Source organism: Rattus norvegicus, chromosome 5, assembly GCF_021556685.1.
Source record: "Rattus norvegicus strain SHRSP/BbbUtx chromosome 5, alternate assembly SHRSP_T2T, whole genome shotgun sequence".
NCBI lineage: Eukaryota > Metazoa > Chordata > Mammalia > Rodentia > Muridae > Rattus > Rattus norvegicus.
The window spans coordinates 11,095,939-11,111,625 of record NC_141538.1 but is presented as its reverse complement, the minus strand read 5'-3'; the positions used below and the strand labels follow the sequence as shown (position 1 = coordinate 11,111,625).

The window sequence follows — 15,687 nt, the reverse complement described above, 5'->3', positions numbered from 1 at the left end:
TCTGCTTGTTTTTCCTTGTGCTCTGCAGTATGGTTTGTGCAGGCCCAATCTAAACAGACTGCAGGAAGACTGAGAACCTCCCAAGGGGACCACTCCATGGAGCCATAAGGCCATTGAAATGCAACAGAAGACACCCCAAAGCTCAAGGGATAAGCACAAATACTAGGACAACTGACCTCTGACCTGGACTCTTAGAGATAAGCAAAGGAAAGGAGATGCAGGGAGTGGACTTGGTTACCTTCTGAGCTGGTCCAGGTTCTGCTTTGAAATTCAAACCTCAACAAGAGATCTGTCATGTGTTCTGAGGTGACATGACTCTGCTGCTCAATTTGGAATGACTTGTCCTAAACACACACACACACACACACACACACACACACACACACAGAGAGAGAGAGAGAGAGAGAGACAGACAGACAGGAGTGAATATGTATGAGTATGTATGAGTATGTATGAGTATGTAGGATGATGGAAGGATGGATGGATGGATGGATGGATGGAAGGAAGGAAGGAAGGAAGGAAGGAAGGAAATGCAAAGGCACTCACTGTAATTTTTCTGCATGTTTGTCATTTTTCACAATGAAAAGATACAGAGAGATGGAGATAGAAGGATAGAGAGAGGAGAGAGGAGAGAAGGGTGAGCAGTCCAGACGGGTCTACATACAAAGTTCCATGGCAGCCAGGGTTAGTGAGACCCTGTCTCAAAACAAAACTAAAATTAAGGGGTGAGGGATGAAGAGATGGCTCAGAGAACCAGCTATGTTCTCAGCATCAAAATGCCTCACAACCAGCTGCAGGGGATCAAATGCCTCTGGCCTCCATGATCACCTGATTCACAGCACAGATGCACACATAATTAAAAATAATAAAAACATTTTATGTAAGTAAAATTTGGAGAATCAGAGTATTTTTTCAAGTGTTACTACAGTATATATTAATGTGTGTGTAGAATTTCATCGTCTCTTGAGATCTCAGCCCTTCAAGTGACACTTCCATTCCTGTTATTGCTTCAACACAAGTACTCAATGGCTGTCCTGCCATGCGATCTCTCAAGTGTTTGGTTTATTAACTTTCTAGCACTACCAACTACCCCCACGGTTTTCTTCATCTTTTCTCCTCTCCACTATAACCTGAGATTATTAATCCATTTTCTAATGTGTCAAATACTATGCAGAGGTAAAACCAATAAATCCCAGTATTAAAGGAATGTCTGACTATATCAAAGTGACAAAGCAAAACTGTGTTCATTGTCTGAGGAGATTTGCTTCCACTCCTATAGGACAATTTTAATCTATAATTGAGTCATTAAGAACTTAGTCATGACTTTACAACATTTTTGGACTCCTCCTTTTGTTCTGGTTCATTATTTCAGTTTTAAAATTAGCAGTAGGAATTCCTAAAATAATTCTTATGTCAAAGGCACGCTTCCTAAATTTTAGATTAACTCATTAACGTTCTCTAGGCAAATCAAGAGAACAAGAGGGCACACCACAACATGTGCTCACAGGAAGAACACACTCCTGGAGACGAGGGCTCATGCACACAGCAGAAATAGAAGAAGGGTGGGTTCATGAGACTCGGAAGTGTTTGAACATCGTTCTATAATGAGTGGGAAATCACATTACTAGGAAAGGAAGATCGTGGGAAGACCAATCTATTAATGGCTTGCAGCAGAGTAGACTTAGGTGTCAGTCAAATAAGAAAGTTTAGAAAAACAGTCTTCTATGCCGTTCAGCTGTTCTACACACCATCTGGGGTAAAAAAAATAAGCACACACATGTACCGTGTATTTATATAGGTATAGTGTATATATACATGTAGTATGTATGCATACATATAGTGTGAGTATAGCATGTATGTGTATGTAGGGTATGTTTATGCACAGGAACATGTGTTCTGAACCAATTAAAAAGCAAGTACATCCCTGAGTTGTTTCGGTGTGCTGACCGTATTTACAGGATAGAGGACAAACCGTCTTAAGAATATTGAAATTCGTCCTGATTTATTGACATCATCATGTATCTGTAGTTCTTTCTTCCCTGCAGCTGGCAACACCATCCATCACCTGTACTTTTGGTAGCTCAGAAAACTATTAAAGACGTCCTTTAGCGTCTTCTAAGATGCCAGGGGATGGACGCGCCACTCTGACTTTACTCTCTGCCGTGGTTATCATGGACCCCGCTCTGCACACTGGTGTTTTCCGTGCTCATGAGCGTCAGAATCATGTGCACCTGACAGCAGCCCAGGATGGCTCCTGGAGAGATCCAGGCACAGACAGCTGCTGAGCTGGTGGCCATCAGAGCTCCATCCAGCAAGCTCAGCCCTTCTCTCCTTCCCTCCCCACTAGCCCACCCATACAGCCCTCACAGGAAGCAGGAGGCCTGTCTCCGTGAAGGGAGCAGGGCCAGTCCAGTCCAGATGTACTCAGACCCAGGTGCTTTCTGCCTTAAGCTCCAGTTTTGATTTCAATCCACTCCATGTCCAAGCACAATTAATGTTGTGTGTGTGTGTAATTGTCAATACAGTCTAAAATTGTGTCAATTTCGTGTCTAGAGTGATGATTGCGTTATTTTCCTGTATTACAGCTAATATCCTGGTCTTCCGTTGTGCTGTGATTCATAATTACATGTGTGAAGTGGAAACTAAGACTGTAAGCTTACACACTGCCTCTTGCTTAAGGTAAAAGTCCACAACGGAGCACCAAGCTCTCCCTGGGACTTCCTGACTGGCTCCACCACCTGTTTATCCTGCAAAGACTCTGATGGTGGCGAATGTGAAAACTAACACTTTGAAGTTTTTCCTTCCCCCTTGAATGGAACCAAGACACTGACACAACTTCAGACAACAGCTAAGTAAAACGAGGCTCAGAAGGAAACTATAGGCATGCATGCTTTTCCTTTGGGAAATAAAGGAGGAGCAGAGGACACGGTCAACTATGTCTTACTAACCTTATACTCACCCTATAGCTGACAGTGGCCTTGAACCTCTGACCTGAGGGTTCCAGCTCCTGAGAGCTAGAGGTATGCCAGGACGCCTGGGTTGAAAACAGAGCCTGGTGTGTACTAGGCAAGCATTTTACAGGCTGAGCTACATCCTCAGCCTTCACAGGCGAGGATTCTTCTCTCTTTGCATTTTTTCACTTACTTATGTGCTGACTTATGTAAGGGTCTCACTTTGAAGCCCTCACTAGCCTGGAAACACACTATGTAAGCCAGGCTGGCCTCGAACTCAGAGGTCCAGCTGGCTCTGCTTTCTTAGTGCACAGATTAAAGGCATGTGCCAACACACTTAGGAAAAAAACTGAGAGGCAAACATTCTTAAGGTCTTAAACATTTGGTTATACTTTTGAACAAGTTTAAATCACTTCAGTATTTTTAATTATGACGTGTGAGCCACATTGTGAAGTCTGTAATAATATCCCTCAGCAAAGAAAACAGAAAGAGGCATGAAATATAGCAATCCACCTAAATTACACATTTGGGCCCCTACTGCCGCCCCCACATTGGCCAACAGCAATGCTTTTAAACATGGCATCCGTAACAGAGAGCTAGTTATGTCACTACGTGCTGCAGACAGATCAGAGCTCCCTACCAGACAGGGACACACGCCCTCCACCATGCTCATCACGGGAGCTCCCTACCCCTGCCATCACACATCACATTGACTCTGGTTTGCCCTCTGCCCGCTCCCATCTCCCCAGTTCTATGTGGGGTGGGGGTGGGGTGAGGGAAGAGACGGGAGGAAAGGGGAAAAGTGCAGCAGAACATCCCTGGAGAAAGGGTGAGGGGCTGTGCTCTCAGTTATCACTTGGGTACCTCCCTCCACTTCCTCCTCTACACACCACACACAGCAGGGACAGGCAGAAGGGTCACCTCTGGGCAGGGGTCCCCCAGCCCAAGACAGCAGCTTCAGGACAAGGCACTTGGTAACTCCAGATCTCAGTGAGTTTCTATAAGCCTTACTTAGGGACCTAGCAAGTGCATGTGCGAGAATTTCCTGCTCACATCCCAACCATGACTACTCGCAAGTGGGCATATGTGAGCTGAACGTGACAGCTATGCATAGCTCTAGTTACTTATATACATGCTAGTATCTTACATATAATATGGATCTAGTGTTCAGCATATTGGAGGCCTGGGCTTGATGTATAACACCATAAAAATATATGAATCGAATAAGAGTAGAGAATAACACCACACACGCACACACACGCACATATACCCAGACAAACACACACATCTTAATGCATTAAAAGATATCATTAAAATTTTCTTCCTTAAGCTAAAGTGGTTAAGAGCACTGGTGGTTCTTCATGAATTCCCTGTTTTGATTCCCAGTACACACACAGTGGCTCATAACCAGCTACAGCTACAGTACTAAGGGATCCAGTGCCCTCGTTTGGATCCTGTGGGCACCAGACATGCACGTGGTGCATGGGCAAACATGCAGGCAAACACTCACACACAGGATAAAAATAATTTTAAAAAATATTTCTGAAGAAATTATGAAGGATCCTTGAAAATATGCAATTACATTGGGGGAGGGGGTTCTCTGAGCTTGAACCCAGGGCTTTGAACATGCTGAGCAAGCAGCTGGTGCTGAGGAGCACCTCAGGTCACAATTACACACACACACACACACACACACTGGCTGTTCGTGTTGGGCTTTGGTTTTTAAAACAAGGTCTCTTTACTTACCCATGGCTATCCCTCTCTATACCTCCCTAATGATGGGATTAAAGAACTGTACCACCAGGCCTGGCACAATTCAGTATTCTAACTTACACTTTCAAGACAACTCAAAGCTTTTAGTCTTTAAGCATATTAACAATGGAATTAGATATTTTAAGGTAAATTTTAAATGTTCTTACGAAAGCAAGTGTGACACCAAAGGCAGAGGAAGTTTGCTCAAGACGACCCTTCGAGCAGATCCCATAAGCAAGACGGAGCTGCTGGAAGCCCCCCGACCCGCCTTCAGCTATGGCCTCCAATGGGCAGAGGGCAGTTAGCAGCAGCAAATTCCAGAACTCATTCGCTCTCCAAGTGAAGCCTTTGGGGACGTAAGTGACCAACAAGACATCCCATGCATCATTTTCATCTCTGACAACAGGCTCTGGGTCCTGGCAGCTGGGACATTACAAGCAAGTGCATGCAGGTCCTGGCAGAGCACAGGAGCGAGTTTCCTGAAAGCGCGCCTGCTCCCTGCAAACAATTGAGCAGACAGAAGAATTCCACAAATAGCACAGCACAAGTCAGATGACTGAATATATTATCAGCCTCTTCTGGGTCTATGGTATCTCAGCAGAGTCATCTGTTCTACATGGCGCGCACCACGCTCACAGAAAGACATTGCATAACCTGTGCCCCTCAGTTAAACAGACAACATTAAATCTATTTTGAAGAAATAAGAAACCACACAGGTACGTCAACTCCTTGTCTTTTCCAAACATATATCCCTGAAAGTGCTTCCCCGCAAACAAGTTTTCCATCCAGAGAACAACATCTTCAGAGAATAAACGGACTGATGCTGTCTTAACAGAGGCCTACAAGAGCCTAACAGCCAGCCAATAGGAACCCAGCTAAGCTAGACCGAAGAAGCCAGAGCTGCCGCGTTCTAATGTGCTTCCCTGGAAGTTGATATCTGCGTGTCCATTTCCTTCCTGAGCAGCAAGAGGAGGATGCTACAACTGCTTCATAGCCTAAGTGAGAAGCCCAAGTATACAACAAGTGTCCCTGACCCCAGAGATGTTTACGCAAACATTTAGTAAACTCCATCAGTGTACTTCATTGTCTTTCCTGCTTCCTGACATTTAAAGACAAGGGGATCTTGAGATTTCGAGAATGATTGAGGTATGGGCTGTATATGACTTACAGGACAGGAGTTAACTTCTCTGTCAACGGCTGGGAACATTCACAGAACCTCAGCCATTTGGATTTGTTCCTTCTTAGACAGCTCAGAGTCTCAAGGACTTTGCTAGATCCTACACCCCTGATGTGCAGCCATCCTAGACTTGCCCTTACCTCTGACCTCCTGGAACAGGAGGCAGTGTGTATTTATGTTTCTGTGGCCAGAATCCAAAGAATGGAAGGCCTAGGAGGTATAGGAGGAGGCTGGCACTGTGTATCCCTGTGGCGCTCCACTGTGGTCCTGACAAACGAGCTCCATCCAGAAGCCACACAGCCACAGAGCACCATCACAAGGCTGCACACAGACGAACGCCAGGGTACAGAGACGATGGGGCCCACTTGCCAGCCCATCCTGACACATCCTACCAGCTGCAGAGGACCACTGAGCATGGAGCCAATGCGCCATACCCCACAGAGCTCACAGAGCAGCACAACCAAAGCTTCAAACCAAATAAATCTGAACGAGTCATACGTGTCCATACCTTTATGAATAGAAACTTACTTAATTTTAACCTCATCTGTCAGGAGAACATTTAAACAACTTGTGGGTGGTATAGGAGAGTATGAATTGTGTGTGCACATATGCATTTGCATGGGCGCCAGAAATTTAGCCACTGGTCCTCAAGCTTGCAGTGGAGACAAACCACGGACTAAGCCCCCAACCCACAGGTTTTACTCTAAACGTAATTCTATTCTCAGGAAAAATAACAATACCAAATACATGCAAAATTTGCTGGACAGTACATACTTTAGATTACATACATATAGTGATGAGAACACTGGTCATACCAAATCAAGTTGAAATTAAGGCAAATGTTTCCTTCCCCACCACCAAGGAAAGAAGGGAGGAAAGAGACCATTGCCCAGTCTGGGGCCCCTCTTTAGTCCCTGGCTCTGTAACTCAAATGTTTTACTATTAAATACACTCAAGGGCAGAACAGTCAAGTTTCCATCAATAATGATGAAAAGAATACAGAGAAAATGCCTACAGAGCCCAAAATAAGGATTCTGCTGAACATGGGGACCAGGACAGGATAAGTACAGGCTGGCTTGAGGTATAAGCCCCACCAGAATTCACGGCTGATTCCAGTTTCCAACTACCTGTCATTTGCCCCTTAACATCTACCAATCTCCTGGTTACTGACACTACGTCCAGAAGCTCTAGAGCAGCGAAGGGAAGCATTACCACATGTACTGTACTCATCTACGTTTGCTAGAAATTTCCAACCACAGAACCAAATAAACACTGGCCTAGAATAAATCCTGTCATACTGCCATAGCCTCTGAACCCGGAAATGCTGGGAATGAACACTGATGACGGCACACACTGAGAACCTTTGCTCTACGCCACGACTGTGCTCTACCTGCAGACCAGCACCCTCCTTTACCCTAAGACGCCAACTCCTTTGTACTCTCACTATTACAACAGCTAGGAGATCACACAGGCTGCTAAAGCAGTACACGAGTCATACTGTCACCTCTGTTTAGAGCATCCAGAATCCATAATGTGTGTTTTCCTCATGCAGTCTGAACAGGGCCTGTGACACTGACTTGTACTTTGCAGCTTTCCCCGATGCACATTCTAAGGGGCTTTAGAGTACACATGGCATTCCCTCTTGCCTCTCTCATTTAAAACTCCTAAGCCCCTCAAGAAGTAGGGAAAAAAACAGAAGAAAGAAGCACACAAACATGGAGAGCCTCTTCTCCATTTAGAAGAGACACAGAGGTAAAGAAGCTTGTGATAGAAAAGGGTTAAAAGAAAACTAGACGTTTTGTTTTTCCCATTCCATGGCTTTTCTTCATTTAAAAATCAATATAGTGCGGGATGGGGATGGGGGTGGGGTGGGGGGGAGATGGCTCGGCAGTTAAAAGCACTGACTGCTCTTCCAGAGGTCCAGAGTTCAATTCCCAGTAACTACATGGTGGCTCATGACCATCTGTAATGGGATCCAATGCCCTTTTCTGGTGTGTCTGAAGACAGCTGGTGTACATAAAATAAATAAACAAATCTTAAAACAACAACAACAACAACAAAAATCAATACAGCAGTTCTGGAAAGACGGCTCAGCGGTTAAGATAGCACTGGTATTCCCAGCATCCACGAGCTACTCCAGCGGCCTGTAACTACACTTCCCAGGGATCCAACACCCTCTTCTGGTTGCAGTGAGTACCGGCACCCATGTGATACACAGACACAAGTCACGCACTAAAAACCAATCAGTAGGGCAGCTGGGCATGGTGGCTCACACCTTTAACCCCAGCACTCAGGAGGCAGAGGCAGGCTGATCTCTGTGAGTTCCAGGCCAGACTGCCCTACAGACTGAGTTCCAGGGCAGCCAGAGCGACACAGAAAAACCCTGTCTCTGAAAAAAAAAAAAAATCAGTAAAGCATATAATAATGTAACACCAAACAAAACTATAAATAGTAAAAGCTAATAGGACTTAAACATTGTCTTTGTCATAATAACAGCTAAAAAATTAGTCATACTTTTAAATATAATTTCAACTACCACACAACAATGGCCAAGATATCAAAGACACCTGTGCATACCAGAAAATTAATCCTCTATTAAAAGTGCTTTAAAGGGCCACTCTTCGTTCTTTTTCTTTCCAACAATAAGGGCTGCTTCAAAGAACAGCCTTTGTATCCAATATGACAAAAACAATTTTTCTTGAAGATCTAAGCTGTCAAAGTATGGTCACACAGCAACTGTGGCCTGAGACAGCTAAGGCACTGGGTGAGGCCTTCACTTCTCCATGTAAAATAGGAACGTGATTATAGAGATCTTGGATTCCAGAGAGTAGAAAGCTTTAAAATACATCTACTGGGAAGCAAGGGGGGAACAAGATGCATTAACCCTTTATGCAATCCCAGGACCCTCTTTCTTTTATATATTTTCGGTAAAATGTCTCTTATGCTGAAGTCATCTAAATTATATTTAATCAATGAAGAGAAAAAATTCTTTAAATGGTAAGTCCTCAAAAGCATTACATTGATATGAATGACTGTTGAGCATTCTTAAAACCTGGGCCTCAGCACCCTGACATCTAAAAGTCAAAGAAATCCTCTCTTCTAAGAGGGGCTTCCCAGGAGGAAGAAGGCTCAGCCCCAGCATGAGAGTCAGCACACAATGGAAATCACCACTGACAGTGCACATGTTTTCTAAATGTCTCCATATGCTTGAGAGGTTTTCCCCCTAGCCAGGCATCAGGGGACTTGCTATTCTCTGCCACCAAGAATCTAAGAACGTTTTGAAGGGCCCTTATGGAGAGTGAAGTGAAATAACAGGTTGCTTTGAAGAAGTCAGGAAGGAGAAAAGGGCCTGCACCAGAGTGGCCTCCCAAATTAACTTATTAGTGGGAGTGTCTGAATGTAGCTGGGTTCTGAACGTTAATTTACAATACTCCCTACTTCTGTCAGTGTAAATAAGTGTTTATCTTTCGCTTGCCTCACTTATCAGCAAAATAACACTTCAAAAGCTACAGCAAGAAGAGTCTACTTCTACAAGAACGTTTAAAATTACACTAGATTGGGAATCTACACTATAAATTTGAAAGTCACACATTACAGATTACTGCTTCCTTACATTAGTGTCTCGCAAATCGCAATAGTAGTAAAAGCTGGAGAACCCCGTGTGGAAAACCTAAGTATCATGCCTATTAGGTATTTTTTAAATCCCCGAAATAAATTCAAGGGTGACAGATTCCAAACATGAATGGATTCTAAGTTTAACATTTCTCATTCTTCAAACTCCCAAAGACTCCAACTGGGAAAAAGAATGTTGCTGCTGTCGGTTTGGTTTGGACTAACCTCACCAACAAAGAACAGGAGAGCAAGCACACACACAAAAAGCACTGAAGCAGCTGCTGTCTTTTAACAGACCGCAATTCCTGCTGAGCAACCTGAGATCCTCACAGGGAACCGCCCCTGGCCCCCCTTTCCTACAACTCAGGAGTCAAGAAAGTCAGCTCACTGGACCCAAACAGTTAACACAATCGAAGATAGCTCTTGACCTCTTGCACATCAGAGAAGTAGCCACACACTGTGCAATTCATACGTGTTTAAGGAAACTGAAAAAAAAATTAAGAATCTTTTGTATGGGAGTAATATGGAAAGCTATACTTTATTCCTTTTGTTTTCTGCCGACAAATACTCTTTGGCTAGTTTTGGGCATTAAATACATACGCTTGATAGCTTAGTGGTGCTTTGATTCAAAACTTCATTTTGTTTACCCAAGAGCAAGGCAAAAAAATACCGACAGCATAAACTGCAACTTTGTAAAAATGTCACACCCAGGCCAAACACAAAACTTTCAAGACTTGGAGAATTGGTGGTCTGCTTAAACAAGGTCCCAGTGAGGCCAATTCCAAACAAGAATGCTTTACCACTCCTAAAAATCACCTGACATGAGGCCAACGCGCGCCTTCACTCTCAGGGTGCCCTTTCAATTTCGTCGTCCGGGTGCTGGACAGAAGCCCAGTGAAACTAACGCAGACCTTCAAAGATCTCTAGCGCGTACACCTGGTGCTGAGATCCAGAACACCGTCACAACCAACATATGCCATTTTAAAACCGGGCCTCGCAGTTACTGCCACATCCTGAAGTGGCTTTAGACTTTGTCATGTCTAAAACAACGCCTCTCGCGGCATCCCAGAAAAGCACTATCTTCGCGCACCTATGCAGGTCTCCCCGGGTCACAGATTCTGTGAGTGACACTATTCCACAAACCCAGGTGCGGGTGACCAAGGGACGCGCCAGAAGGGAAGGCTCGCGGCGTCTCCATGACTCCCCCGCCCCGCGTGCAACTCAGCCCTAACTGGTCGGAAGAAACCCCGCCCCCTTCCTGCCTCTGGCTCCCACCATTGGCTTACCGATACCCGGCAGGTCAGTTCCCGCCTCCCATTGGCTCACTGCCCCATCAGTCAGGCACAGCAAGATTCGGGTCGGTGGGAGGGGAAGGAGTCGGAGGAGGTGGAGTGGGAGTGGGATTAGAGGACGAGGTGGCGGAGGAGGGTGCTGGAGCTCAGGCTCTGGTTTGGGAAAGTTTCCCCTGCCAGTGACAAGCCTCTAGGCTTGAGGCCCAACGCCACTCCCGGCGAGTAAGGGGCTAGGGTCCCGGATTCCCGCCCCTCCGTCCGCAGGCCCCGGAAGCCACTTGGGGGAGGGGAAAGGGAGGGACCATGGAAGCAGGGACCGAGCCACCCCCGAGCGCGGCCGCGGCGCCTCCAGGACTCCCCCAGGGGCGGGGTGCGGGCACTCCAGCCCGCGGCGCCGACCCTGGCCGCCTCCCCGGGAGCCTCTAGGGGCCCGGAGAGGAGGGTCCCCAGTCCAGGGCGTGACCGGGGCGCGAGGGCCGCCAGGACCCCTCCCGCTTTCCGCGGGGGGCCCCCGAGGGCCTGTCCCTGCAGGGGCCGCAGAAGGGGGACCGAAGAGGGGGCGCTGGCGAGCCAACCCGGAACCTCCCGGCCCGCAGCCCGCCTCCCGCCCCCGGCCGCGGCCCCAGCGCGCCTCCGGCACACATGCCCGCACCCAGAAAGTTAAGTCAGGGGCGAGCCCGGCGCGGCGCCGCCGCCCGACCCCGGCTCCCCGCCCCCACCGCGGCTCGGCCTGCGCGGCCGGAGCGCTGCCGCCCCGAAGCCACCCAAGCCTGAGGCCCCCAGACGCCCCAGCCCCCGCCGCCGCCCCTGCTGGCCGCGTCACCTTCACACACCCCCGGCACTTCCCAGGTCCTGCCTCCCCTCGCCCGGCTCCCACCCGTGCAGCAACCGCTGCACGCCTCCCGGGAAGAAAGCACCGGCCGTGACTGCGCCCGCCTGCCCAGGCTGCGCCGCACAGCCCCGAGGGGGCCGAAGCAGGGGCCCGCGGCACAGCCTCTGCTTCCCGGCCTGGTGCTCACCTCTCGGCCGGCGCCGCGGGCTGCAGCCTCCGCCCGCCTCGCGCTCTGGGGCTCGACTCCCGAGCTCTCTCGCCCGGCGCCCGAGCGCCTCCTTTCTCTCCCGAGGACTCCGCGTCTTCCCGCCCTCCCCACCCCCCCGGGAGCCGAGTCCCCCGCTCGGCCGCGCCTCGAGGATGGGCGTCGCGGGCTCCGCACGCCCGGGCAGCAGTGCCCGCACACAACAACAGCCTGCCCGGCCGGCGCGCGGCTCCGCCGGGCTGCGCGCACCAAGGGCAGCGGCCCGGGTGGGAACGCGGCGCCCCCCGCCCGCCGCCCGCGAGCCCCCAGGGGAGGCGCGCTTACCAATGTGGCCGTCACGCCGTCAGGTGCGGGCTGCCGTCGGCGCTGACCTCCGCCGCCGCCGCGGGAGCCCAGGCTGCGGCCGCCATGTTCCCGTGTTAATAACTGCTGCCTGGTTGTTTATTTCAATGGAGATCCTCCCCCAGCTCCCTCCTCCTCCTCCCCCTCCTCCTCCCCCTCCTCCTCCGCGGCTCTGCACTTGCGGAGAGAGACACAGACCGCGCGAGCTCGCGAGCAGGGGAGGGGGCTCGGGCACGGGGCTGGCCCGCCCTCCGCCTCCCGGCCGCCTCCGAGAGAGCGCTGTCACCGCTCAGGGGACCGGGCGGAAACTTGCGTCCCGCACCCCGAGCGTGGGTCCGGGAACATCGGGGCTACCCCACCCGCGGGGTCCTCAGCATCTCCGTGGCTGGCGAGACTTCAGAGCTCCGAGAGTTGAACAAGATGGGTGGCTGTGGTGTAGGGACCGTGACCTATGGGTGACTGGAAGTGAAGGGAAAGTCAACAGAGGACTCCATGTGAGGGCAAAGGGCAGTGCCCAAAAGAAAGCTAGCAAGGGGGACTGGCTTGGGCCAGGGAGTGGAGGCCAAGGGACCGCCGCGCCGCCGACAGCTAGGACGCTGCGGCGAGAAGGTCGCGGAAAGCCGAGTGCCAGGGTCGCCCCAGAGGTGCCTTCTGCGCGCGCTCCGACAGGGCCCAGTAGCCAGCAGCCTGCACCCCTCGTGCGCACCTCCGCACCCAGGCGCTGTTCCGGGGCGCACCCCTTGGCCACCATGTCCCCTCGGTTCCTCCGCGGATACGCCTCCCCAGTTGCTACCCCTAACAACTCTGGAGGGGATGGAGGGGCGTGACCGAGGGAGGCGAACTTACTGGGGTGCCACCCTGCGATTGCTTGACAAAGCAAAGGCTGCACGGTGTTTAGAAAGACTGGGTGGACTGTTCTCCGCACGCAGCGAGACAAAAGTTTTGTTTTGTTTTTTAATTGGGGAATCCATTATCAAATCCTCAATGGAGTATTGGAATTGAGGAGACTTGGAGGACTATTACGTTTAAATGTATTTTGGTTTTTAACTCTGGAAAAGCAACTTCTTTTTCCATTTAGATATAATTAGTTTAAAGAAATGAGCAACATTTGTTTGCTTAACGGAAGTTATCAAAATATGACAGGAACACGTTTCCTTATTTTAACTGTTATGAAAGGTCACTTGTCATAGACAATAAGTATTTATTGAACTGTAATGTCTTGGCACTGCGTTAAGTGATTCACACACTCTCCAGATTTTAATCCTCAAACCTTACGAAGTTGTTGCTATTTTTATACCTCACAAAACATTGAAGCCTAAAGAAGTCACACAATAAGCAAGGTGGGGAAGATTTGAACCCCAAAGAATTGGAAAGCTGTAAAAAAAAAATGCCAGCATTGGTGAGTGGAGTCAGGAGGAGGTCTGCAGTGGGATACTTCACGTTCTATTTCAGGGATGTGTCTGGTGTTTGCAATGGTTGATTTTAGCCACATGTTAGCAGTAAATTTTAAGGATTTTTTATAATTAGAACAACTAAATTATGTTCCACGAACATAGGGACAACCAGGAAATGCAGGGTGTTTTTATGATCTTCCTCCCCCACTCTTAATACAACATTTTTGCAAGAGGTTGGGTCCCTCCTAGGAGTGTCCCCATTGCCAGACTTAGATTTCTTCTCCTGGCCTGAATTCTTAAGAGTTAAGAAAAAGACTCTTCTCTTTCTATTCCTCCTTTTTTTGGGGGGCGGGGTGTCCAGAGTCCCTCAGTGCTCAGTGGCAACAGAATTCATATAAAACTACCTATCATCCACACGAACGAACCCATCCCTGCTTCCATGCCATATTACTCAGTACAACTTCTTACTGAATGCTCAAGACACACGAGTGTTTCTTAAAAAGTCAAACAAAGCAAAGCTCTTACAGTAAGTAGCATTATGACCCCCCACACCAGCGGTTGTTGCCTTACTCCAGTGGACCCTGAAGCATGTAACTCCAGTTCTGAAATAGTGTCAAGACTTCACACCCCTGGTAGTTCTGAAATAGTGTCAAGACTTCACACCCCTGGTAGAAACCTGGTATTTATTTATTTTGCTTTTATATCTTCAACTTTGTATTCTTAGAACCAGCCTTGTTGTCAATACCTCTTCTTTGAGCTGCTTTGAGTAACAATCTCTCCTGTATGTGTTAGTACTCACACCGAACAATGATTTCTGGGTTGCAGAAGACCATTTACTTTTGCACTTGTCTAATAAGTCTTTGTGCCAGTTCAACAAACACATAAGTCCTACTGTGTTCTGTTTGTGCAGAGCATATGGCCTTGTTTGTGCATTTGTCCTCATTCTCTAGACTTTAAGATCCCGACCCTACCTCAGCCTGTGTAATCCCCCTAGTGACCTTGAAATCACATAGAGTACCAAGTTCGGTACATGGTTTTTTTTCTTTACCTGGATACCTATGCTACATTTTATGTGTCAGGCAGAGTGAGAGGTTGTGACTAGTACAATAAAACAGTGAAAGTGATATAATCAATGTTACACAAATTTCTGTAGGCTCTTCCACACACATCTCTCTGCACTTGAATCGTTTTGCTTGAAGGAAACACTTTATAGATTCTCTTGATAGCCAAAAAAGCACATATAGCAAGGAAAGGCTACACTTACTGTTCTCAGTTTGTACTTGGCCATGGATCAGTGAAGCTACAGAAAGAAAGCAAAGGAACGACACTATCTGGCTGAGCCCTCAAGCCCGTTCACACTTCATTTGCCAGAGACCAATCATAAAACATTCTTATTAAAAAAAAAAAAAAAAGGCTTTCTAGGACTGGAGAGATGGCTCAGTGGTTAAGAGCACTGATTGTTCTTCCAGAGGACCTGAGTTCAATTCCCAGCAACCACATGATGGCTCACAACCATCTGTAATGGGATCCGATGCCCTCTTCTGGTGTATCTGAAGACAGCTACAGTGTACTTACATATAATCTTTTTTTTTTTTTTTTTTCGGAGCTGGGGACCCAGGGCCTTGCGATAATAAATCTTTTTAAAAGGGCTTTCCATGTTTTGCAGTATCAATTTCTGAGACCCCAGAATCAACTAGACATGATGGCCCAGATTTCTAATTGCAGCACTGAGGAGGTAGAGATGCAGGATGAGTTCAAAGCCAACCTTGACTACGTAGCAAGTTTGAGGCCAACCTGGACTATACAAGGCCCTTTAGCATAAGTTTTTAAAAGCTAGTTATAATTATTAATGATCACTGTGGTCTATGAAAAATGACAAGGTCGGGGTTGGGGATTTAGCTCAGTGGTAGAGCGCTTGCCTAGCAAGCACAAGGCCCTGGGTTCGGTCCCCAGCTCCGAAAAAAAAGAAAGAAAGAAAGAAAGAAAGAAAGAAAGAAAGAAAGAAAGAAAGAAAGAAAGAAAGAAAGATGACAAGGTCACAGAGGCAGTAAATAGTATGACTTGAGGAAGGAAGAGGAGCAGAGATACAGGAAGTGTGGATATGACTGAGAGAATGACCCAATAGGGAAA

At 47.9% G+C, this 15,687-nt stretch overlaps 1 protein-coding gene and 1 non-coding gene across 10 annotated transcripts in view; both read right to left on the bottom strand.

The window, feature by feature from the left end:
• Ncoa2 (nuclear receptor coactivator 2) overlaps positions 1-12,276 on the bottom strand; it is a 236,340-nt gene extending 224,064 nt beyond the window's left edge. For 6 of the 9 annotated variants that reach the window (XM_087551360.1, XM_087551367.1, XM_087551359.1 and 3 more), the window contains exon 1: positions 12,146-12,252. The gene's annotated coding sequence lies outside the window, so the exon portion shown is untranslated. 9 annotated transcript variants of the gene reach the window in all.
• A 2,049-nt stretch (positions 12,277-14,325) lies between these two features.
• On the bottom strand, positions 14,326-14,447 carry LOC120103350 (small nucleolar RNA SNORA40). Its single transcript, XR_015621621.1, has one exon. It is a non-coding gene; the product is annotated as a small nucleolar RNA SNORA40 (small nucleolar RNA).
• Between the last annotated feature and the right edge of the window lie 1,240 nt (positions 14,448-15,687).